General features: G+C 44.6%; 1 protein-coding gene across 5 annotated transcripts in view; it reads right to left on the reverse strand.

Annotated features, from left to right (window-relative positions):
* The window catches only part of EMB2757 (Transducin/WD40 repeat-like superfamily protein), a 121,403-nt gene extending 98,811 nt beyond the window's left edge, over positions 1-22,592 (reverse strand). For 2 of the 5 annotated variants that reach the window (XM_086772146.1, XM_086772150.1), the window contains exons 1-2: positions 19,719-20,211; positions 19,392-19,601 (exon numbers count right to left, since the gene is read on the reverse strand). The gene's annotated coding sequence lies outside the window, so the exon portion shown is untranslated. Of the gene's footprint in view, positions 1-19,391; positions 19,647-19,718; positions 20,212-22,567 lie in introns of those variants that run through there. The other 3 variants (XM_086772149.1, XM_086772148.1, XM_086772147.1) reach the window with 3 other exon arrangements.
* Between the last annotated feature and the right edge of the window lie 4,646 nt (positions 22,593-27,238).

The raw sequence follows: 27,238 nt of genomic DNA on the forward strand, positions 1-27,238 counted from the left end.
CACCTCCCAGCCAGTTGGGAATAATGCGCAGCATTGAATGTGAATTAATTCAGCATTTTTATGCTGAATTTCTGGTCGTGGGAGCATTTAAAGCTGGCCAACTACTGTAGTACTGGCCGACTGCTCATGTTGGGTAGTATAAATAGCATTTACCACAATTCCATTCATTCATCTCATTATTCACCAAGAGCTCAAGCAAATCAAGGGCTAGACAAGCCAAGGGAGTTGCTAAGCAAAGGGGTGGAGTACTGAAGGTCAAGGGCAGGGATTTCGCAGCCAAGAAAGGTCAAGAATTCTGTATTTTCTTTTCAGATTCACATCATTCTAATAAAGCAAATACACCATCCGTGGTGGGGGCCCTACAGAGGGTAATTGGGACCCAATACTGTGTCCTCTCCATCTCTCCCTCTCTCTCTCTATTTTCTGCACATCTCCTTTCAGTTTGTGCGTTAATTTCCGTCGCAAACTATGGCAAACTCTGTCTACACTTATGGTTAACAGAGATGGTTTTTGCCTTTGAAACTAAGGTATGACTGAGGAAGACTGGGACATTGATCTTTGGCATATGGTTCTGGCTATTCTTGACCACAGGATCGGTCGATTGGATATTGAGATGATGCTATTTGTGGAGTTGGTCTTCTTTGGAAAGGGATGGTTTGGTTAAGCTCAAAGTCTGCAACAACCTGAGCTAACACTTCGAGACTCTATGAAGGACATAAGTCTTGCGAGCAGTCCTAGAGTTGGTTTGGTTCATGGATATATGGATCGAACTCTATTTGTGCATATATGCATACACTTTTTGAGGTATTATTGTATTCTGGTGCCATTGGATCCTGGTACCATTGAGAATACGTTGGGTAATACTCTGGATTGTGTCGTGTGATACATGTATATTGGTATGATACATCAAGTACTTTATTATGTGCATGGATGCAACACTGGTGTCACATGCACTCTGCACTCAGTGCATGGTGATAAGATGGCTCATCATCAGCAGTGCAGCAGTTGTACAGTATTAGAACCCAGTAGGATGATAATTGTCGTACGCCATGACCCCATTGTACATCCTCAGTCCAGGATTAGTCAAGCACGAGCTACGTAGGTCATTCCTCAGGGTCAGTCAGTCAGTCAAGTCCCTTAACCCACTTGGAGAGAATCATTCACGCATGTACAGTCAGTAGAAGCCTTAGGGTTTGCATCAGAAGCACTCTTCATCCTGCATAATATGCATGCATATGCCTGTGCATCATTTAGAACATCCCAGAATCCTTAGGGAATTTACTAGGATTTATCTGGTATTTTTTTCATATTTTATAGTATTTATTTAGCATTTACTGGCATTTATAAATATAAACTTTATTAAATGACCAGCCAACTTGACCAACCTCCAGTTAGAATAAATAGGCTTGCATAGGGCTTAGTTTATCATTTTGTCTTCAGTGTGCTAAGAGCTTTCCTCCTCAGCCCTAGGAGTTCCCTTGCCTTCAGCACTAGACTAGTCTCATCCAGCTCTTGGAGTGCTTGAGGTTGCTTCAACCAGCCTTGTTCATCCAACGCCTACAGTTCAGCAGTCCCTACAGCCATAGGCGCCTCCATTCAGCATCAAATCAGCTCTGATTCAGCATACAGTCCAGCCTCAGTTCAACACCAGAATTCAGCCAGCGTTTTCTGCATCTGTCCAGCCGTACACCTCTACGTTTACAGTTCTGTCCAGCAACAGTACACGCCTGCGTTTCTGTCCAGCAGCAACCGTACACATGCGTTTCTGTCTAGCAGCAGCACAGCCCTGCGTTTCAGTCCTACAGCCTGCGTTTTCAGTCTTGCATCAATTCTACAGCAGTACCCCGCCTTCTGTGCATCATCCATACATGGAACAGTCATCTGGTGAAGGTAACACAACATTCATAAGCATTTACAGTATTCTAACATAGCTTAGAACAGTCCACCATCTCCTTTTCTCAGCCTCAGGTGTGCAGCCCTACCTCATGCCCTTGGGAAGAGTGCATAGGCTCGAGATCAGTTCATCGAGGTGTTTCTACAGCCGTGTACAGTTCAACCAATCTCCGATCCTCCGAGATCTTGCATTTGGCTTATCTACAGTCCACAGTCATACTCTCTAAAGAAATAAAGCAAATACTATCTCGTTATCGAGATAGGGGGGCCTTCAGTGGGTAATTCGGGACCCAATCTGGTGTACAGTTCTCTTATCTCTCTCTCATCTCTCTTTAAAGTTTGAAGTATTAAAGTGGATTGCTAAACTCACGAAACTCAGGATACAGAAGACGATGTGAGCATTTGTGTGACAGGATCTTCCAATACAAAGACTTCCGTTGCATATCACATTGGTATCAGATTCAAATTGTCCACACAATCCGTATCCTAGCGTGGGGGCATCCTTGGATGGTTAGATTGCGTTCCGGCACGACCACCGACTTCAGCATCATGTCTACAGAAGAGAGTACTCATCAGCCGGAAGACGTCTCCCCCGAAAAAGACCAGGTTCTTCCGCCTACAGCACACACCATAGCTCTTCTTAGAGCTTAGAACCAGCTGCTCATGGAGCGTCTCCAACTCTTGGAGGCAGCAGCAGCACGTCCTGCTACACCTCCAACAGCACCCGACTACATCTCTGTCACCAGCCTGGACATTTCCCAGTCTGAAAGGGGTCTGGTGGACTCCACGATGTTTAAATATTTGGAAAGTACAAGCTTTGGGAATGGGGGATTATCCTAGAATACAAAGGACCACACTCCTAAAATTTAGGAGAGTTGCTATTTTTGGCCCGACCCCGATGGAAATTCTGTTCGCGTCATTACATCTGGAATTGAGCAGATACCAAGAGTTGGCAAAGTACCTATGACAGAATGTCTACCAGTTGGGATATTTTTAGAGATAAAGTTTATAGAAGGACCTATCTCTTAGACTGGGACATGTGGCAAGGAGGTGGACCAAAGTGAGACAAGTGGCCTGACATTTGTTAGAAAGTAGATCAAAGTGAGACAAGTGGCCTCACACTTGTCACTTCAGCTATTGTGTGGCTCTCCACATGTCATCGTAACCTTCTCTTGCCATTTTAGCTCATGGGAGGCCCAAATCTATAAATTGGAGCCCTCTCTCTTCATTAATAGAGGCTCTCTTGTTGCACACTAGCCTCTACCACCGTTACAGGCTGCCCTAATGATGGCTACTCTCTTTCTCTCTCACTTGAAGGCTGCCCATGAAGAATACCGGCTGTTGGGGACTGTTTTGGAGGCTTCCATCGCGAAGAAATACTGAAGACAAGGGTATTTAATCATTTATTATGATTTCTAGCCATTGTACTTGTTGTACCAGCATTTGTACTTGCTGTACCAACCCTTGTACTCACTGTACCAGCTTCTGTACTTGCTGTACCACCCATTGTACCATTTGTACCAGCTTCTGTACCAGCCACCGTACCGACTGTACCAGCCACTGTACCTACTGTACCAGCCACCGTACCGACTGTACCAGCCACTGTACCTACTGTACCAGCCACTGTACCGACTGTACCAGCCATTGTACCTGCTATACCGCCTGAATGGAGAGTTGTACTTGCTGTACCCTTTCTATTGCATGAAAACCCATGGTTTTTGGGGAAGAATCAGTACCCACATATGGATTATATTGTTGGCTCGGCATTTCTACAACCTATGTTCCGGCTTGGTTGCCTCGTGTTGGGCTGTGTTATGGCATTTGTATATGGATAATCCGGCATCTTCCGTGGGGAGAGTAAGGCCCTCAAAGCTTGTACATGATATTATTCTCCTTGGGTAATAAAATACTCCAAGGGGGGGGGGGGGGGGTCAGCCCATTCTCGCCTCTATGCGGTGTCAAACGTGCAAGCTCCATTTTCAGCATTTGTGGATGTTTTGTCCAGCTTTATGTTTTATGCAAAGTGATGATGGATATGTGTTAAGGCTGTGGCCATGTTTAAATGTTTTAATATGCATTGATGGTATCAACAAGTGTGTCAAAGGCCCTAGTCCCCCGGGCACCCGCCGCAAGTTTCATTGGTATCAGAGCATAGGCTTTCTTGGAAGTAGAGGCTTCTTTCTATCAATAAGAAAGAGAAAAGATCTCAAGTGGGGACCACACTTGTTGGAAATAAGTGCACACTAGGTGTACTATTTCTCTAGTCTAGTTTCAGTCTTTGTGTCTTGAGTCTAGTGCCATGTGGCACCTCTACATTTATCCCATAAGTGAGTCTACTCAATCTTGTACTTCTCACCTATAAATTGTAGGTGTCACATCAATGAATGTATCAATCTTGTGTCTTGTCTACACATTTCTAGTTTTGCTCTTGCTTTCATATTTTCTACATGGTATCAGAGCAAGGTTTGCTCCTCTAGTCTTGCCACTACCCTGCCGCCGCTGCCCGCCATTCTCCCGGAGCTGCTCCCATTTCTGCCCCGCCATTTGCTGCGCAAGCCTCTACATCTGCTGCCCCCCCCCTTCTATACCTCTTCATCAAGATTGGACCTGCGCAGCTGCTCTGGAAGATGCCGTTCTGCTGCCTATCTGCGCAGATTTCTGTCCGCCATCTTCTGTGCTGTATCTGCCCCGACATCTGCTCCTGCTCCTGGCCCCCGTGCTGCTCCTGAAATTCTGCGCCACCTTCTTCAACAGGCTGCACTTCTCCAGGAGCTGCCCGAGGTTCTGCAACAAATTCTCCACCTCTGCTCGCTCTCCGGTCTCTCTGGGTATCGTGGCCCTGTACTACATCTCTCTCTATTTGCAAAAATCTCTGTTCGCAGCTCTCTCTCTCTCTCTCGGGTTACCCCTGAAAGGGTGGAAGACTTGAGGAAAAAACCAAAGTGGATTATCCTTTGTATGCTTCAATATTTTCAGTTCTATTTTTTTCAAAATTAATTCAAAACTGAACTCTATCTTGTAAGGGAATAGACACTGCCCTTGCCTCATTAGCAAGAGGTAAGACCTTCCCACATGGCATCTTCTACCCATTCTCTCATGTCTGTCGACAAATTCAATGGGTCCAACTTTCATACTTGGCAAATCAAAATCAAGTGCCATCTTATGAAAGAAGGCCTGTGGGATGTTGTTCATCATACTCCCGAAGATTCCGATATTGAGCAAGTTATCACTTATGCTCCCACTGCCAAGAATGACAAAGCCTATGCTATCATCTTGCTCGGTCTTGGAGATGATTACATTCATCACATCTCCGACATACAGTCTGCTTCTCGAGCATGGATCACTTTGGATACCCTTTTTGGACCCCGCTCTAAAAACTCTAAGATTGCACTTATGATCTCATTCTTTGATCTATATATGCAGGAGGGAGCTACTATAGCCTCTCATGTCAATTATTTTCGCAGTCTTATGGTTCAGCTTGCATCAGTGAAGTCCCCCATCTCCGAAGATATTGCTATTGCTGTGCTTCTCAAAAGCTTACCTGACACCTATGCTACTCTTGTAACTACCTTCAAGTATCACAATAATCCTACTCTTGAAGGTATCATCAATGCTCTCCAAGAAGAGGAAAGAACAAAACAACAAAAGGTAACTGACACTGCATTTTTAGCAAAGAAAGGAGGTTCTAAGGTAAGAAAGCCTTGCACCCATTGTGGAAAAACTAATCATATGGAGAAGGACTGCTTCAAGGCTCATCCATGCACCATTTGTGGCCGTGATAATCACCGGGAGAAGGACTGCTATTCTAAAACCTCTACATCAGCCCCTGCATCTACCTCAGCCAATGTTGCTGCAGCATCTACATCAGCAGATCTTGCTGTTCATTCCTCACATGATGAGGAATGGGCTTTCTGATTACTTCACCTTTCTTGTCTACCACTTTGACCACCGATGATGTAGGTCAAGGGGTTCTAGTGTCTTACTCATTATGCTTTTTGACCTCTCTCTTGTCCCTACCCAAGAGGCAGAGATTGCCCTTGAGGAGGGGATGTCTTCAAGGTCCATCTGTTTGTTTACAGTCAGTCTTATCTAGTCTTGTCTGTCTGTCTATCTGTTGTCTGTCTATCTGTCTATCAATCTGACTGTGTCTTGTTTTAGATCCATCTTGTCCCTACCCTTGTGGACCCATATGAGGATATCACTTGAGGAGGGGTGTCTCAGGATCTTTTGTCTCTCAGTCTATCAGTCTTTATGTCTGTCTTCTAGTCTTGTCCACCTTGTCTTCTAGCTTGTCTCTCAATCCTTGTCTAGTCTCTCTGTCTTGGTCTTATCTTTTGTCATGTTATAGTCTTGTCTTTTGCCTTCCTCCTAGTGTCCACTTAAGGAGGGTGTTGGAAATAAGTACACACTAGGTGTACTATTTCTCTAGTCTAGTTTCAGTCTTTGTGTCTTGAGTCTAGTGCCATGTGGCACCTCTACATTTATCCCATAAGTGAGTCTACTCAATCTTGTACTTCTCACCTATAAATTGTAGGTGTCACATCAATGAATGTATCAATCTTGTGTCTTGTCTACACTCATCTCAAGGTAACTCTTTGTCTTTCATTTGTTCTTGTTTCATTTCTAGTTTTGCTCTTGCTTTCATATTTTCTACAACACTTACCATCATTGCTATTAAGCATGGCTAGCCACTTCAGAGCCTATGAAGCAAGAGCATGAGCAGCAGACAACTTGTTGATCTAAGAATTTATGAATTCACAAAATTTATCTTGGAAGTATGGTGTTGGCTTTATGTGCACAAGTTTAGAACTCTTTCCATATGGATATTGTGGATTATATTATCAAGCGTACAAGCAAGCTTTATGGAGATATATCTCAGGATATCTCAGGATATCTTAAGGATATGGTGATGAGATATTTCTTTTGGCTTCATGACCAACCTGGCAAAGAAAAGCTAAGTATACTTTGAGTTTGCAATGTTAGTGCTTTTGCTATGAAGTGTTTTTGATGTTCACTAACCCTTGTATAGCTATGCAAGGAGAAAGGTGTTATTGTTTGCCTTGAGATGGTTTTAAGAAAACATTGTTTATGGCTCCCTTTATTGGGATGGATTATATCTATGGAGATTTCTTTCTTGGACGAGATTTATATAGATATTGGGCTTCACAAGCAATTTCTATGGACGAATCTGTCCGAGTTTATAGAGAAGAAATCTTTGGATATCTCATGGATATGATGCTTTTATGAATAAAGTCCACCTCTACTCCAAGGTGTGTGGTTAGCACAGAGTATGTGCATTGTGGTAAGAGGTATGGTATACAGGTCTATGGATTCCTGGACTTCTTTTCTAGGGATTTGAATTCATCCTCGGGTTTATGGATTATTCTTTATGGCTCCCTTTATTTGGGATGCATTGGACTTATGGAACTCATGGTTCACATACCTTGTGTAGTGTTCTCTTGTCCTACGTGCTCTCTTGAAGATTGTTTCTACCATGTGTGGGTGGAACAATAGAGAGAAGATGGAAGGGAACATGGGCACTTCAAAGGGTAGTGACAAGCACAACATACCCTGTGTAGTGTTCTCTTGTCCTAAGTGCTCTCTTGAAGATTGTTTCTACCATGTGTGGGTGGAACAATAGAGAGCAGATGGAAGGGAACATGGGCACTTGAGAGAGTAGTGTGAGTTGGTGGCCGAAATGCCTACAAACTATTGGTGGCCGAAATGCCTATAAACTATGTGTAGCAGAAATGCTTATGGAACACCAGGTTATCTATGCCTGCGAGTGATTGTTTTATCTTGTTACTTGAGCCCACCTCTCATCGAAGGTGTGTGGTCATGACCAACCTGGAGTGCAAGTGGTAAAGTGGACATGACGGGACTTATGTCTATGCCAAGGGTCATGTGGACCAATGTCTTGTTGGCAGGAGACTTATTTTGTCTCGCCCATTTACTTGGGACATGGATTATGATATCTGGACTTATGGGACTGTTTTGTCTCGCCCATTTACTTGGGACATGGATTATGATATCTGGACTTACGGGACTGTTTTGTCTCGCCCATTTACTTGGGACATGGATTATGATATCTGGACTTATGGGACTGATTTGTCTCGCCCATTTATCTTGGGACATGATTATGATATCTGGACTTATGGGACTGTTTTTGTCTCGCCCATTTATCTTGGGACATGATTTTGATATTGGTATTATGGAGACTTATTTAGTCTCGCCCATTTCTTTGGGACATGGATTCTTCAATTATATTGGATTTTTGAGACTGTCTCGTCTCGCCCAATCGATGGGAGATGATTATATCTTGAATATATGGCTTGAAGCTTAAAGTTGCGGACAACTTTTAAGAAGCTGGGGAGGATGTCACCAGCCTGGACATTTCCCAGTCTGAAAGGGGTCTGGTGGACTCCAGGATGTTTAAATATTTGGAAAGTACAAGCTTTGGGAATGGGGGATTATCCTAGAATACAAAGGACCACACTCCTAAAATTTAGGAGAGTTGCTATTTTTGGCCCGACTCCGATGGAAATTCTGTTCGCGTCATTACATCTGGAATTGAGCAGATACCAAGAGTTGACAAAGTGCCTATGACAGAATGTCTACCAATTGGGATATTTTTAGAGATAAAGTTTATGGAAGAACCTATCTCTTAGATTGGGACATGTGGCAAGGAGGTGGACCAAAGTGAGACAAGTGGCCTGACATTTGTTAGAAAGTGGATCAAAGTGAGACAAGTGGCCTCACACTTGTCTCACTTCAGCTATTGTGTGGCTCTCCACATGTCATCGTAACCTTCTCTTGCCATTTTAGCTCATGGGAGGCCCAAATCTATAAATTGGAGCCCTCTCTCTTCATTAATAGAGGCTCTCTTGCTGCACACTAGCCTCTACCACCGTTACAGGCTGCCCTAATGATGGCTACTCTCTTTCTCTCTCACTTGAAGGCTGCCCATGAAGAATACCAGCTGTTGGGGACTGTTTTGGAGGCTTCCATCGCGAAGAAATACTGAAGGCAAGGGTATTTAATCATTTATTATGATTTCTAGCCATTGTACTTGTTGTACCAACATTTGTACTTATTGTACTTGCTGTACCAGCTTCTGTACTTGCTGTACCACCCATTTGTACCGGCTGTACCAGCTTCTGTACTTGCTGTACCTGATGTACCAACCACCGTACCGACTGTACCAGCCACTGTACCGACTGTACCAGCCATTGTACCTATTGTACCGGCTGAATGGAGAGTTGTACTTGCTGCACCCTTTCTATTGCATGAAGACCCATGGTTTTTGGGGAAGAATCAGTACCCACACGGAGGCATATGGATTATATTGTTGGCTCGGCATTTCTACAGCCTATGTTCCGGCTTGGTTGCCTCGTGTTGGGCTGTGTTATGGCATTTGTATATGGATAATCCGGCATCTCCCGTGGGGAGAGTAAGGCCCTCAAAGCTTGTGCATGATATTATTCTCCTTGGGTAATAAAATACTCCAAGGGGGGGGGGGGGGGGTCGGCCCATTCCGGCCTCTATGCGGTGTCACACATGCAAGCTCCATTTTCAGCATTTGTGGATGATTTGTCCAGCTTTATGTTTTATGCAAAGTGATGATGGATATGTGTTAAGGCTGTGGCCATGTTTAAATGTTTTAATATGCATTGATGGTATCAACAAGTGTGTCAAAGGCCCTGGGCACCCACCGTGAGTTTCAATCTCCCTCTTCTTTCAGATGGAACAACAAAGGAGAGAGGATGAGGCCCGAAGGAAAAGAGGAAGCCCAACGCAGGATCGACGAAGACCGGCGTCAGGCTGAACTCACCGCTCGGGAACACAACGTGAGCTTGATCGAGAATGTATGTTACTCGCGCACCAACCGGAAAAGGAGGCCATACACTTGAGGTATCAGCAGCTCTCCTCAGTCTCCCCAGTCATAGGTGTCACCAACCAGCAGTCCGCAGCAGCATCAACCACCATCATTCGCAGTCAACCAAACTTCAGTAAGTATGATGGTAAGTGTGATCATTCATCAGTTAATCAATTTATTCATCAGTTTAATGCTCATTTTCCATTAGCTAGGATCACACACCCACAAGACAAAGTCCACTTAGCGGCTCCCATCTCACTCGTGAGGCAGTCACTTGGTGGCAGCATTGGTCTAGTATTCATACAGACCAGGTCACAGGTGTCACAGCCTTTGACTGGGACATCTTAGTGCATGACCTGAAGACCAGATTTCTCCCGCCCCAGTACATGACCGGTCTAAAAGACGAGTTCTATGGACTCAGACAGAACGGATCCCCAATGCTTCAGTTTTCCGGTAAGGTTATTACTTTAGCACATCAGTTAGGGTTATCTGAGCAGGCTAAGATGGAGCAATTCATTCGTGGATTGGACTCACATTCGGTTCACAGTTCGTAACTTTGAACCAAGTACATATGACCGGGCTCTGACTCTCGCTCAGAATGAAGAAATGAAGCTTAACGGGGGCAAGCCCAAGCAGTCATCTCCGTCCAGTACCAAACCCTAGCAGCAGCAATCAACTGCACAGACAGGGAAAGGTAACGCGTCTTCTAAAGATGCTAAGAAGGACAGCAGTAATAGCTCCAGTTCAGGGGGTAAGTAGGATAAAGAACGTATGAAAACCCCTGATGAAAAGGCTAAAGCAGGCATCAGTGGAGGCTATCTTCCTCCAGAGGAGCAAAGACAGTATCAGTCAGAAAACAGATGTTTTTTCTGTCATACCATTGGGTATGGTAAGAAGGATTGTCCAAAAAGACAAGCGGAGCAAGCCTCCAAAGAGCCTTCTGCCACAGTTGCCGCAGTATTCCCCGCTCCTCCAGACCCGCCTGCTACCACCAATGCGGTTCAGATCTTACCTTCTATGCATTCCATGCCATCCGTGGTACTTGATGCTAAGCAGGAGGGTGAGGCAACAACCACACAGAAAAGCCTGATCCGAGCTTATGGCTCTGCCAAGGGCCGACAGTTCATAATCCTTTTTGACATGGGCAGTTCCGAGGATGCCATCTCTCTCCAGTTGGCTACCAACATGAGCTGTACCTTAGTGCCCTATCGTTTGGAGGTAGACGGGTTTACACCTGGTCTCCGCACCCACATATCTCAACAGGCACAGCAGATTTCTTTTCAAGTTCAAAAGGCCTCATTCCAGCGAGAATTCATTGTCTCTCCTCTTTTGGGATGTGACATGATCTTAGGAATCCAGTGGTTTCATCATGATGAACCTATTCCCAATTGGGGGCAGGACACCTTTATCATCTCTAAAGGTTTTCCTGAGCCTGTAATGATTCGGGGGGATAGGAGCATTCTTGGCATTCCTATGATTTCTCATCTCCAGGCCCGACGAGCTATGTGCAAGGGAGCAGAAGGAGCATTGATTTATGCTCAGACTCTGCTTCTATCTCATCAATAACCGCTGTCTCATCATCTTCAGTCCCTCAGTTGGCAAATCTCCTTTCTCATTTAGACATTTTTAAGGATGATCTCCTACCCAGTATCCCACAGTTAGCAGAACCTCCTAGCAAGTTTCCCTCTTGTCTTTCCAAGACTTTCAAGGGCAAGCTAGAACAGCAATCAATTCTCAAACATTTGAAACATGTTCCTTATGGACACATTTTCACAGTCACCACAGAGCACCAAGCACTTAAGTGGCTCCCGACGATGCCAAGTGCCCTGTGGAGTGCTCGACACACTAGACAGGGTCAGCTCTTCCAACAAGTTGGAGGAATGATTAAGTACATCCCTGGTCTAGTAGCAGATGTTCTTAGTAGAAAGACTAGCATCCCGACCAGTCAGGAATCTACCATTCTCAACATCTCTGGAAAAGACTTAGAAGATCAGTATGTCGATTCCGCAGAGTTTGGTACTCAACCCAGTTTGGCCCTCAATTTTGAGCCTGGCCATCAGTCAGTTCACAGACAGGCATGTAAGTTTAGACGAGATATCCACTTCAAGGAAGGGGATCGGGTCTCTTAGTGCATCACGAAACAAAGATTGAAACAAGTGCGCAAACATTGTCCCAAGCTTTCATTCCATAGTTTTGGCCCTTTTCCAATAGTCAAAAAGTTAAGTGATGTCTCCATGAAGTTAAAGTTGCCTACCAGTTGGACAATGCATGATGTTTTCCATGTTTCTTGGCTAAAACCATATGTTGGTCCTGAAGTGTTTGATGTTTCAGATGAACAGCAGCCAAACGTGGTAGACGAGGCAGAAGTTATTGAGCCTGAGCACATCCTTCTTCATCGATGGAAGCATGATTTCTATACGAAATTCCGAGATCGAGGCACCCACGAAGCCGTATGGCTCGACGAGGAGTTCTTCCAGGAGTACCCCCAGTTATTGGCAGACTACTTGGAAGCCATGAACCTGCCGCCAAGCTAATCAGGAGGGAATGTCACATGCACTCTGCACTCAGTGCATGGTGACAAGATGGCTCATCATCAGCAGTGCAGCAGTTGTACAGTATTAGAACCCCCAGTAGGATGATAATTGTCGTACGCCGTGACCCCATTGTACATCCTCAATCTAGGATAAGTCAGGCACGAGCTACGTAGGTCATTCCTCAACCTTAGCGGGTAAGTCAGTCAGTCAAGTCCCTTAACCCACTTGGAGAGAATCATTCACGCATGTAGAGTTAGTAGAAGCCTTAGGGTTTGCATCAGAAAGCACTCTGCATCCTGCATAATATGCATGCATATGCCTGTGCATCATTTAGAACATCCCAGAATCCTTATATACAACCAATTGGCCTTTGATGTGCTAAAGTGTTATGTCCACGATCAGCAAGGTAAGTGGGAATCGTTTTTGCCTTTAGTTCAAACTCTTTTGAATGAATCTTTTTCTTCAACTATTGGCAGGACTCTGTATGAGGCAACGTTTGGAAGGCCTTTCCAGTCGTTGTTAACCAGGACTTTGTCTTCAGTACCAGAGGCGAACAGAGGGACGGAGTCTTACCAGGAGATCTTAGAGTCAGTAAAAGACAGATTGGCTAAAGCGCAAGAGGCCTACACTCGACAGGCCAATAAAGACCGAAGGGATATGAAGTTTTCAGAAGGAGATTGGGTTTATCTACGGATTATGAAGCAAAGATTGAAGCAGGTGGACAAGCGATGCCCAAAGTTGTCTTTAAGGAGCTTCGGACCTTTTCCCATCCGGAAAAAGATTAATGAGGTGTCTATGCAGTTAAAGCTACCTCCAATTGGACTATGCACGATGTATTTCACATCAGTTGGTTAAAGCCATATGCAGGTCCACCCCCTTCAGAGGTCAAAGACGAAGCGGAACCAGACATTGTTGATGAAGCAGAAGTAATGGTTCCAGAACAGATCCTTCTGCACCGTTTCAAGCATGGACCCCCTTCAGAGGTCAAAGACGAAGCGGAACCAGACATTGTTGATGAAGCAGAAGTAATGGTTCCAGAACATATCCTTCTGCACCGTTTCAAGCATGGCTCAGGCCGAAGACTACGACAGTTCCTCACAAAGTTTCAGGACCGAGGAACTCATGAAGCGGTATGGCTCGACAAAGAGTTCTTTGAAGACTATCCGGCGTTATTGACGAATTATTTGGAGGCTATGCAGCTTCCGTCAAGTTAAGCAGAAGGGGATGTCACGTGCATCCTGCACTTGGATGCCACGTAGACATTTCTGTATAGAAGGTGCATGACCTGGGATGGTGAACTGGTCCCATGTGAGCCCAGTCCGGGACGAGTCAGCGAGGGACCCATCTCAGTCGTCCAAGGTCGCTGGATGCCAGATCACTGAGTACATAGTGGTTAGGACAAGGGGCCAGCCCATAGGGCTACCCCGGATCTGAGTGTGGGCATCGGAATGGTGTAGAACCACCCCCACGAGGGCCAGGAAGGCCCAGGCTGAACCCACCAGCCATGGAGGGGCTGTAGGACAGCCCTAGGGCACAGATAAGGCAATTTCCAGGAGTTTACAGCCTTTATATGGCTGTAGGGCATGTATAGGGCAGCCCATACAGGCTGCCCAGCCCTGGGATTGTGGACAAAAGCTGTGTCCAGCCAATCAGACGCAGGTGCATCACTTTCAGCCTGTTAGGAAAAAAAAGCAGCATTTTTTGGGATTTAATTCAGCATTTATTGCTGAATTTTCACCAGTCGTGGGACATTGGTGCTGGATGCCTGTTTATCAGCTGGCCGACTGCTCCTGATGGGAAGTATAAATAGTGGAAGCCATAATCCCAATCATTCATCTCATTATTCACCAAGAGCTCAAGCAAATCAAGGGCTAGACAAGCCAAGGGAATTGCTAAGCAAAGGGGTGGAGAACTGAAGGTCAAGGGCAGGATTTTCCAGCCAAGAAAAGGTCCAAGGTTGCTGTATTTTCTTTCAAGTTTCTCATCATTCTAATAAAGCAAATACACCATCCGTGGTGGGGACCCTACAGAGGGTAATTGGGACCCAATACTGTGTCCTCCCCATCTCTCCCTCTCTCTCTCTATTTTCAAGTTTGCTAAAAAGGTTTCACATGGATGAATGTAAGCCCATTTCTACTCCAGTAGAACCAGGTGTATGGCTTACTATGCATGATATTGGAGAGCCTTTTAAGGCCGGCATTTACAGCCAGGCAGTGGGATGTCTCATTTACTTGTGTAACACGAGGCCAGACATATCTTTTGGGGTGTCTTTGTTGAGCAAATTCATGCACAGCCCAGGCACAAAGCATTGGCAAGCAGTCAAACGCATTTTTTGTTATCTTAAGGGTACCCTGGATCTTGGTTTGTTCTATCCCAGGAGGAGGCAGCTTGCAGCTTTATGCATACAGTGATTCAAATTGGGCTGGTGATTATGATACCAGGCAATCCACCAGTGGGAATTGTTTTTTTCTTGGCAGTTCATGCATATCTTGGTTGAGTAAAAAGCAACCCACTGTTGCCACATCTCCTTGTGAGGCTGAGTATAGGGCAGTCCTCACAGCTACAGTAGATTGTGTATGGTTGAGGAGACTATCGGCTGATCTTCGTGAGTGTCAGCAAACACCCACCACCATTCTCACTGATAGCAAGAGTGCTATGGCTGTGGCACGAAATCCAGTATTTCATGCACGTACCAAGCACATTGAGATTCATTATCACTATGTCAGAGAGAGGCTACATGCAGGGGAGATCAGTTTATCTTACTGCCCTACACAGGATAATGTTGCAAATCTATTCACAAAGGCTTTACCTCGAGAAAAGTTTGAAGCTTTCCGCAAAGCTTTGGGCTTACTCTCATACAGAGAGTGATCTGCTACCTTGTACAGATTCACACTTCCACTACAGGGGGGATTTGCAGGCATATGCTCACTTATGGTAGTGCTATGTGTGAACAGGGCTTAACCAAGGGCACTTTTTCCCATGTGGTTTTTTCCCTTGGATATCAAGTGTGAAAGGACACTCTACATATAGTATTTTGTACTTCTATATTATATGGATGTGGCACACATGCAAGGGTTGACTTGCATTTTGTGGCTACCACACTTTTGGCTCTCTCTCTCTCTCATTTTCTGTGTGTGAGCTTCTCTATCCTGCACCTAACCCTAATGTGCAGGTTTGTGTGTGTGAGTGTGTGAGTCCAGCAACAACAAGAAAATATCGAAGAGTCTGATGATCACTCTGAACAATGAAATCAACCCCAAGAAGGTAATGCTTCCAAGTGGAAAGAGCATGAATAATCACAAGAAGCTCCTTCTCATACACTTGTAGATTCCTTTCTGTTGGTGACACAATTCTACTCTCATAAGCAATAACATGTCCTTCCTGAACAGCTCCAATGCTAGTCCCGCATGCATCACACTGTACCACAAAAGGTTTATGAAGATCCGGTAAAACCAAAACTGGACCAGTGGTTAGCTTTTCCTTAAGCTTGTTGAAAACTTCCACTTCCTTTACTGTCCATTGGAATTTTACATCCTTCTTGGTCAGGTGATGTAAAGGTGAAGCAATTTCTGCAAAGAATCGGATAAACCTCCTGTAATATGAGCAAAGTCCTAAGAAACTTCTCACATCATGAATAGTCTGTAAATCCGGCCAATTCTTTATCGCTTCAACTTTTGCTGGATCCATCCTAACGCCATCCTTAGACACTATGTGCACAAGAAAGTGAATCTCCTGCATGAAGAATTCACTCTTCTTTCCATTGACAACCAACCTATGCTTTCTGAGTTCCTCAAAGACTTTGGTCAAATGCTCCCGATGCTCCTTCTCTGAGTGAGAAAACACAATCATATCATCAAAGAAAGTGCCCACAAAAGAACGGTGGGGTCGAAAAATCCGATCCATCATCCTGTTAAAAGTCGCTGGAGCATTCGTAAGACCAAATGGCATGACCAAAAACTCATAAAGTCCAAAAGTTGTCCTAAAAGCTGTCTTGTGCACATCTTCTGGCCTGATGCGAATTTGATGATATCCACTCCTCAGATCAATGCAACTGAAGTAAGCTGATCCCTGTAATCGATCCAAAATATCATCGATTCGAGGTATAGGGAATCTGTTCTTGATGGTAATCTTATTCAGAGCCCTGTAATCAATGCACATCCGCCAAAAACCATCTTTCTTTTGTACCAAAAGCACTGGTGAACAATAGGGTGAGAAGCTCGGCTGAATCAACCTTTTGTCCAATAGATCACGCACTTGGCTCATAATCTCTTCTTGTTGGGCTGCACTCACGCTATAGGGTGGCTTATTCGGTGGTGAACTTCCAGGAATCAAATCAATCCCATGATCCTCAGGCCTAGCAGGCGGCAATTCCCCTGCCAAAGCCTCTGAAAAACAATCTTGAAAACTTTTGAGAAAATCCAATCTTTCCTTATCCAGCTCAGATCGGTTAGAATTTGTAGTATCTTGATTCTCTTTAACAAAGAGTAAGTAAACAGAAAGATGTTTCTTTATTAGACGAGAAATGGCCGAGGCCGATACAACAGGAATAGATTTCCCTTTAAGCTTTACATCAAGAGTGTGTTCCTATTCTTATTAGTGAGAGAGATTTTCCTGTTGAAAGTATCTACCACCGCTTTAACCTTATGGCACCAAGGCATACCCAACAAAACATCACAACCCTCCAAAGGCATAATGAAGAAGTTATCCTCTCTGTCCGTGTAAGTCTGCACACTGAGACGTAGTTTCCCAATGATCGGTGTAACCTCAACCGAATATCCAGGACAAGCCAAAGTAGCCTCATGAAACACACCCATCTCTTCTGGTTTGATGTCCAACTTTGCTGCAAGCTCGAGGGTGATGAAGTTTGCACGAGCCCCAGGATCGAAAAAGATCAAAACCTCTTGATCTCGAAGTCTTCCCCATGCTCTACATAACTCTGAAGATGCATCCCCTTGCTTCATCTCTATCAAGTCAGGTACTAGTCCAGCAAACGGTTTCTGTTTCTTTGCTTTAGGCTCTTCCTGTGAATCATCTGTGTTTTTAGGTGCTCTCTTCGGACACCTATAGTACCGATGCCCTGCTTCTCCACAAGAGAAACATTTATTGCCAGCTATAAGCTCTTTCCTTTCTTTATATGTCCTTTGAGGTAAGGGCTGAAATTTTCTCTTCTTGGATTGCCTCTTTTCTCGTGGTTCAGTGTTTTTAGTCTCTTTCGACTCCTTTGATGCTTTCTTGGAGAAGAGACGCTGATCCTTGAATCCTGAGATCTGACAAGTAAGCATGGCATATCCAGTCTGAGCATTTTCTATCATCTGAGTCATATTAATGACCTTTGTTTTGATGCAATAATCTCGAAGCTCCTTGGATAACCCACAACAATAAGTCTCTATCTAATCACAGGCCTAAAGGATGTGACCGATAGCAGAGCATCCCAAAATTTCTTGTTATACTCTTCCAGATTGTTACAATCTCTAGAATCTAGTCGATGCCAAGCTGTCATAACATCCACCTCAAAAGTCGGTGTTAACCATAAGGAAGAGAAGATTTGCTTGAACTCCACCCAAGTGCTAGGTGCTATTCCTTGATGAAGAACTGTCGACCACCATTGAAGAGCATTACCCTTTAGGAAAGAAGCTGCCTTTTGTACCTTAGATGCCTCTGTGAAGTTACCACCAGAAAATGTCGCATCAAACTGTTGAATGAAGGTGAGAGCCTTCAAACGGTCCTTTGCACCACTAAAAGTATCAAACGTTACTGTAGCACCACCCTCTTTATAATCTTTTGGCTTCTCGCCTTGAACAAGATTATTACAGGGATGTGGTTTGAGAAGAGAATTGCCCACAGCATTAGATCCTATTCCCATCATACCACCTCCCATACACCAGGCATACCAAAAGCACTTCCACCACCACCACCATAAGTTCCATACATACTTCCTGGCATACCTCCATGCATACCTGGTTGCATGCCATAGCTCCCAGTCATGCCCATCTTGGGTACACCCGTCATGGAATGAAAGACAGAGCCTCCGCCAAAGTAACCAGGATGAGAAGTATTGAAAGGGTTTCCATGGATAGGTGGGGGAAAAGAAGAAGAAGAATCGGGGTATGGCTGAAAATTTGGGTGGATGGGAGTCGAATGTTCAGGCTTAGCTTTCTTCTCAGACCCCTACCTCCGTGGTTTGGAACCAGCTTTGAAGTTTCGTGGAAAACGTGAGTCCTTCCCGAGTTCCATTAATTCCTCCATCAAACTCTGCATCTTTGCTTCATAGGTGGCATCATCATCTTCAAGTTCTGGCATATCGGAAGGTATATTTGCTCGCTTTCCTCGTCTTCATCGAAGTAGTCTTCCGAAGATAGATCCTTCATCTGTGCACTAGTTCCAGCCATAATTAAATGTGTCGACCACAGGCTCGCCTTCTTGAAAAAGTTGACGATGGATCCCGGCAATGGAACCTTGAAACCGGCCTTCAGCAACTTGACGGGCGGCGAACACACTTAATCACACTTTAATCACTTTTATCAAGCTTCGCCTGCAGTCCAGTCGCCTCTGCCACATCAGCCGTGCATGATGCGCTGGCTGCTGCTTGCTGACGCCTCTGCCACGTCAACTATACAAGCTGCGCTGGCTGCTGACGCCTCTGCCACGTCAGCTGTACATGCTACGCTGGCTGCTGACGCCTCTGCGCTGGCTGTAGTCACCAGGTGCCACGTGGCAATGCCATGTCACCTAGATGGCTGATGTAGGGTTTGTTACCCGGCTGTCCCCAAAAGAAAAGGAGTTCTCAGTTGCTGTACCTGCAACACAATAAGAGAGAGATACCCAAAACACATACATGCAGATGTACAAACATATGAGGATGCAAATGGGCATGCAAAAACATGTACTCACACACATACTAAACATGTATCTGTATCCTCACACATGTGTACAAACGTACATATGCATACACAGATCCTGACATGATTAGTGAATGTTTAAACATGCTTAAAATATGATTACAATGCTTATGATAGAGGTAAAATACTCAGTCCTATAACAAGAGCTTGCTCAAGATATGTATTGGTCTAGTGATAGACGAGACATGCCTCTGAGAAGGCAAGGCCAAGGTAACAGTGCCGCTCCAAAAGGAAATTGTAATGGGACAGGTCCCGTGGCGAGGTAAGTATTCTGAAAATCCACACGTCAAATTCCCAATCACGGGATGTGGGTGTGGCAACCTGGATACGGAAGTAGGCTGGAGGAGCAGGGGCTGGTACAGGTGCAAGAGAAGGCACGGGTGCAGGAGAGGGTGTGTCCTGGATATAGCAAAACGCAGCATGTGAAGGAAGAAAAAGACGCAGCATATGAAAGGGGTGGCTCATGAAAATCTCAAGTTGAAACATTTGTGTGCAACATCTCTTTCTAACACATACCTTCCATTTGATACTCCCTTAAGGCACTTGTATCAAGAGAAGAATTTGATGAAGACCCTTAGTTTACGAATGGTTCACCACCTTGTGTGTGAGATAAGATAGTGATGACAAACAGTTGTCCTTCCCTGTATGCAGTCCCTGTGTGTGTGAAAGAGCCGATGAAGATGATGGCTTGCTGTACCACTCTGTATGCAGCCCTATGCAGAGAGAAAGAGAGGTGCGCTCTATACGCAGCCCTGTATGCAGTCCTGTGCAGAGAGGCTGCGCAGGGCTAAGGCGGCACAAGCCAGGCGGAGGCACGCAGGGGAGGGAGCATCGAGCAGGGGGGGCTTGCAGGCCGCAGCGCGAAGGAGAGCAGCGAAGGCAGAACAACGGGAGAAAGAGAGGGGGGGTTGGGGGGTGATGGCGGGCTGGCGCAACTCGGGGGCGGGGGGGAGAGGGGGAACGCTTGGAGACCCGTCCTCTGGACAAAAAAATCTTTGTTTTAGATGGTATTATTTTCAAGGCGAATTTTACACCTAATGCATTCCAAGGCCATATTTCTCTACATATCCCGAGGATCTTATTATTCTTTTGCAAGTGCACCATATTCATCTTAACATATCCCAAAAGTCCCTTCTGTGTACATACATGAGCACATTCCAAGAGAAATTGCACTTGGCATACTACACATTAGAGCGCCGCACCTACATACATATCCATGAGCATCGCACATGCATACATATCTATGTGAAAGCATTGCAAAGCACAATATCATCCCCCTTCAACCCTTGCCTACTTGTCCACCTTGGTCCTCTCAAGCATAAACTGCAATTAATGCACTACAAGAGATGTCTTGAGAAGGGAATTCCCCAAGCTCTTGGCATACATATGAATTGAAAGTTTGAACGATTGCATTGGCCATGCTAGGCATATACTACAATTAGTTGAACTCAAGCTATTGCAAGAGCATTAAATTTAGCATAGATATCCATCTTAAGATATACTAAAAGTCCCTTTTGTACATACATGAGCACACTCTAGGAGAATGCATCCTTGCTCATACATATCAAGCAAAAGAGTTAAGGCATTCCAACCTTGAGTACACACCAGAAGAACAAAACTCTGCTCTTATGCATGTTAAGAAAATACACATTTGCAAAGATTTAAACCTCTCTCCCTCTCTCTCTCTCTCTCTCTCTCTCTCACATATGCATTTTAAAATCTCTCTCACAACACACATAAATCAAATCTCTCTCTTTCTCTCTTCACATGCACACACTTGGAACTCGCATTGAACACACACACACACCTTAAAACTCTCTCTCTCTCTCTCTCTCTCTCTCTCTCTCTCTCTTCACACACACAATCTTGGATACACACAAAACCTACATTAAACACAAACATGCACAACATTTAGACATTTTCCAAAAGCTACTACATGGAGAGATTGAATAAAATAAAGGCTCCAAAGCCTTATAAAGTGGACCATTGTAGAAGCTCAAATTTAGAGATAATAGAAAAACATGGAAAACAAAAGAAATTATCCAATGAGACGGAAAAAAAGCCTAGGTCTTTGGGCCTATTCCCGCATAGGCCACCGTGTGGCCTTGTTTCAGGTTGTTTGAGCATGTGTGTGGTTGCACTTGTCCTTTAAAGATTTAAACCAAGTTACTGTTGAAGCTTTAAAATTGTAATAAATTTGATGAAAGATAAACTAAGTTAACGGTGAAGGTTTAGGCGAGAGCAGCTCGCCCCTGCTCTGTCCCTAGCACCTCCTTCACCACCCTCTCCACCTCCTCCTTGCCCACAACGCTCGCCTCACCAGGAACCTACAATTGCTATGCAAACACGGGCCAACCCAGAATTGCAACGCCCGCACAAAGGTCTTGTGGAGTTGCAGCCGCAATGGGACTCATGGGAGAGGAAGGGGTGTGAGAGGACATCCACTTGTGTGCCCACGACACCACTTGGACTGCACTTGAAGGCGCCAGCAGCTCACCCCCTTCCATTTGTGTAGCTATAGTTAAAGCCCCGTCCGTTTGTGCAGCTGCAGTTGAAGATGCTCGTAGCTCGTCCCTAGCACCTCCCTCACCACCCTCTCTGGCGGACGATGGTGGGCAACACGGAGATGGCCCGGGCATCTTCATTGGCCACAGAGCAAATGGGCGGCTTGCTAGAGAACCTTCTCATGAAGCTGCTTCAAAAGAGGCGACGACAGCGGCAACGCCCAGGACTATCTGCATAGTGACGGATGTGTTCCTTGGCTGTGGACGCATTAAGCAGGTAGCAACAGTATTTAATGCAGTAGCAACAGTACACCATCAAAAATAAGAAGGGTAGATGATTAACAGAGCAAACCAAGCTGTAGAATGCGCATGTAAGCATATAGCATTGCGGGGGGGAGCTATGGCATCCGACTGAGAATGAGGGCAAAGATTGGAGTTGTGTGTGAAGGTGGGGAGGTTTGCAATGGCTAACGGCTCTCTGGTTTTCTGAGCCACAATGACGACTCCTTTACTACCATATGTATTTTTCAACTTTAAAAGGAGAGGCACGTGGAATACCTAGAACACCACCTAGACAGGCCTAAAAATGTTGCCACCTGGCACCGTAAGTGAAGCCCAATTATATATATATAAATACTGGCACCGTAAGTGAAACCCAATTATATATATATAAATATAAATGTTCATGGCTGATCCATTAGTAGATGGGGGCAAATAGAACCTTGAGATTATATAGGGTACCTTCAACTCTGGCTTAGAAGGTTAACAGGACTTGCAACAATTCAGAATTGTATGTGTACAAAGAGCTGATTGCAGTGGTACACGAAGACTTTGTTTGATTTTGCGAGTCGCCACACGTACCTTGGCCACATTGAATAGCTAGCTTACCATCTTCCACACCTCCACTTGACATGAGCCCAAAACTACAAATAAAAGTAGGGCTTGTTATCACGAAAAATACAAAATTTATCAGCACAATAGAACCATTGTGATCAGATATTTCTCATGAACAATTGGGATCAAAAAGAGGTACCACAGAGGGATTTTTCCCAGCTGCAGACAAGAAGGTCTTTCCCCTGCTGTCAATAGGAGACCCTTCACTAACTGCAGGGGAGAGAAGCGTGAGAGGCCGCGGGGGAGAGGCGGAGGGAAGGGGGGGGGGGCTAAGGCGGCACAAGCCAGGCGAAGGCACGCAGGGGAGGGAGCAGCTAGCAGGGGGGGCTTGCAGGCCACAGCACGAAGGAGGGCAGCGAAGGCAGAACCACGGGAGAAGGATGCTGGCGGTGATGGCGGGCAGGCACAGCTCGCGGGGGGGGCGCTCACAGCTCTCCGAGCTTCAGATACATGGAATTTGGCACTTGAACTTTTCAAAGGCACATATGGCTCCTCAAAAACTCACAATCACCCTCTATGAAGTTAGCCACTTCCTTCAATAGTTCGACCGCTACCTGTTCGGGAGCCATTCTCACAACCGAGACAACAAAGCTAATGACAAAAGCGTTTCTCTACTCGAGTCTCAGAGACAAGCATGCTCGTCTCTGACCCCGGCTCGAAAAACAAAAGCTGTAAGAGCCTTGCCTCACCAGTCCATGAGCCCCACAGCAGGCTCTCAAATCTCAAATCGAGGCCATCAAAGGTTGTCAAGGCCATCAAAAGTTCAACGATGGAGTATGAGTAAGCACAAAGGGCCTCCTTTTCAACCCATGTAGGAGATAGGGTCATCAAGGACCTCCTTACCTCAACATGGCCTCATTGCATGCACGATGGATCGATAAGGCTACAAAACACAACCCCCTCCCCCCGATTTTAAAAAAAAGAAGTGCATGCATGCATGCACACAGGGGATGCATGAGATCATCACAGACTATTACAGAATTTGTGCCATACCTTGCCCAAACACACTTGGCGAGTGGAGCCCCTACCTCACTCCAAGCATCTCTAGAGATAATGTACATAATCCCAAAGGAAGGAAGGAGGCAACCACTAGATATTCACTACCCATCAGGCATTGCATTTCAGATCCTCGCCAAGTGAAATCCAATAGCTTTTTCTCTCTGAAATTATTTACAGCACACACAAAGGCTTCATTCAAGACAGGAGTATCCTCAATAACAACTTCATTTTCTGAAAGGCCACACCAACAACACACATTGTGGACATGTTCATGGCTGATCCATTAGATGGGAGCAAATAGAACCTTGAGATTATATAGGGTACTTTCAATTCTGCCTTAGTAGGTTAACAGGGCAGAAAATTTCACTTACATATTGACTCAGATCCCCCCAATTCGAAATTGTATGTACAAAGGGCTGATTGTAGTAGCACCCGAAGACTTTGTTTGATTTTGCGAGTCGCCAAACGTACCTTGGCCAAATTGAATAGCTAGCTTACCATCTTCCACATCCCACACCTCCACCTGACATGAGCCCAAAACTACTAATAAAAATAGGGCTTTTTATCACGAAAAATATAAAATTTATCAGCACAATAGAACCACTGTGATCATATATTTCTCATGAACAATTGGGATCAAAAAGAGGTACCATAGAGGGATTTTTCCCAGCTAACGCCAAGAAGGTCTTTCCCCAGCCGTCGATAGGAGACCCTTCACTAACTGCAACCAAAACCCAATCAAGAGAAAAGGTTTAATAGATTAAATGGTCTTTATATGCTTTAACCTTGCAAATCAACCAATGAGACCAAGAATTCTAAAGTAATTACTGGTTACATACACGATTTATACATGTTCTTTGAGTATTCTCACCATCTGGATCTTTGCAAGAAGGTGCAGTCGAGTTTTCACTCATCTGAGGATCCATTGCACATAAAGCTTGCAAAAATGGTATGCCTATGTTTAGATAGTCATCAAAGGTTGCCTCCCCACCACTACCATAACCAGTTCCCTTTACCACCTTGAGGTCAGAATTAAAAGCTTAAGTTTCTCACTGCATCATGATAGTACAATAGTTCTTTACATTTTAGATAAAGAGGTTTAATGGGTGAGCCTTTAGTATGCAAATCAACACCAACCACATCTATTTTGGTCCCAGCTTAGCATGAAAAGGCATACAAATCATGATCCGCAAGAATATTCACTGTGCATTGGTAGAAGTCACATAGGACCATTAAACATTGAGTTATCACATTAGACGAGTTTACACCTCAAAAGTAGTACCTTGATAGGCATCCCTCTGCAAGTTCCCAAATTTTCATTGTTCCATCATGACCCTAACTAAAATGCACAGAATTTCACAACTGCTTAGAAATCTCTCTCAAAATCCTTGATAGCTCACCCAGCTTCTCTCATCATCATATTAAATCTATCTAAAATTCTTTTTGAATCTAGATGTAGCTACACTACACATTACCTCAAGATTTTATTGCCCAGACTCTGACTAATGCCAATGCCAATTACTCCAGCAACTAGATTATGTACCCTATGTAGCTAAGACATGACCAACCATTAGCAACACACCTGGCTCAGAAAATCACTGGCTTACTCCTAAAAAACATTGAATACACAAAAAACTCGGTTCGACAATCGAAGATCTACATCCATGCATGCATAGTATATACATCCATCCATCCATCCTCCCCCCCCCCAAAACACACTTTTTTCTTTGTGAAACCACTGCTTCATTCAGCATTGTATGGTACATTCACAGATGTCCCAAGGTGGGACAGCCACTACACAAATATCAGACACAATGGAAGCAACTGTTGAGAGGAAAGATCTTCAAGGTCAAAAGAATCTCGGAGTGAAAGGTAAAAAGACTTCCTAAAAAAACGAAAGCATATGATCTCATCATGGTAGAAAATCAGCTAATTTCGTGAATGGTAGATCGTCCATAAAGACCAATATCTAGTCCAGGAAAGGAAAACCGTGTAATTTGGCAAAGACAAAGGTGGTCGAACATCCAAAAGAATTTCCCGAAGTTGTTGTTGGTAAATTGCAATCTCAAGTGCCCTGACAATCTGTCCAGGAGAGCATGAGAAGAGGGCCATCCCCATAACAAATGAATAACTTTCTCTTGGCGATGAGAACACCTCTTGCAAGAGGCAAGTGCAATGTTTCTCTTAGCTAAGATGGTGAAAACCAGGAATGCATCCACAATGTCTCTCCACAAGGAAAGTCATTATTTAAGAGGCGATTTACTCTTCCAAACTGTAGTCAAAGAGGCCTTCCACCGAGGAAACATTGCCTTGATCATCAACAACATCATTAACTAAGCGTACACCAAAGATAGAGAGGAAATATGCTTTTCTAAGTTGTAGTGTAGCCAATGAATGCTGAAAAGCCCTACCCCAATTAATACTTTCTTTTCGCGCAGAGCTGCCTCTATCTTGAGGACTAACTTTTGCCCTATTTAATGTTTATAGCCATGCTACTAAAATTTTATGCTTGCAAGTACACACACTCAAATGTGGGCGGGCAAACTTATAAGTGGGTTCACATCCAGGCTTGACTTATTTAACGTACAAAGGACATTTATCAAGTTTGGGCATTCAGACATCCTATTTGGACTCCACGAGTTGCTAATCTGGTCTCCACACACATACTTAGAAGGGCACCCAACTAAAAGAAGCAAACCCTGGCTTGCCTAGTTCTCCAAGCTCTCACATGTACTTTTCTACTACTCTCTTGCACAGAATTGAGGATTCTCGGCTGGTTTTGAAGCTACACAGCTATGCAACTTCTTCTCTATTGTTTCCAGATCTTGGTCCTTAATGCTCGCTGTGTTCCAAAGCTAGTAGACTATTCTATGGTGGACTTCTGTCTCACTGAAGAAGTGTCAGTTTTAGGGCTGATTTCTGATTTTGGAGCAATTCTGTCATGGAGAACTCTTGATTTCTTGGCTGATTTTTTGCATATTCAACAGTACCAGGGCTGGCCGACTACTTCTTCATGCTTTAATGGGTGGGTCGACTGTTCCCAAGGCCCCTATAGGCCAAAACGTTTTGCTACTGGCTCTCTTAATCTGTAGGCGACTCATACCAAGGTGCTAAAAATTAAAAATCATGGCTGCTTTGACATCTTCTATGCTGATTAATTACTCCCAGAGGTGGTCCTTTCATTGATTGGAAGCAAGCAGAACATTCTCTCCCTTCTCTCTCTCTCTTCTGGCCATACAGTTTGGAGGCTGAAAATCAGTGTGTAGTTCCGGGTAAAAGGACGCTCGCCCGTAAACTGTGTGTGAAACTGTCTGCAAACATCGTTATGTGGCATGTGATATGTGGTAAGTATAGGTCCTAACTGAGCCTTACGACCTAGCATTAATTTATAAGTGAGTGTATACACACTTTATTAAGTTTTGGACGACGAAAACTCACTTATAAATTATGACCAGCCCTGTGTTCGCACACGCTGATGTCCCAAGGTGGACAAAGATCAATGTCTACCACCCAAACCATATCCCCTTTGTTTAAAGAGAGCAACCAACCATGTGTCAATCCCAGCTTGGACCCCAACTCACTTTCCCTCTCTACCTCACACCTAGGGTGGACATCTCATCATCTCTCTCTTCTCCCCTC

The sequence above is a fragment of the Cibotium barometz genome, chromosome 32 (genome assembly GCF_041138505.1).
Source record: "Cibotium barometz isolate CiBa-2024 chromosome 32, ASM4113850v1, whole genome shotgun sequence".
Classification (NCBI taxonomy): domain Eukaryota; kingdom Viridiplantae; phylum Streptophyta; class Polypodiopsida; order Cyatheales; family Cibotiaceae; genus Cibotium; species Cibotium barometz.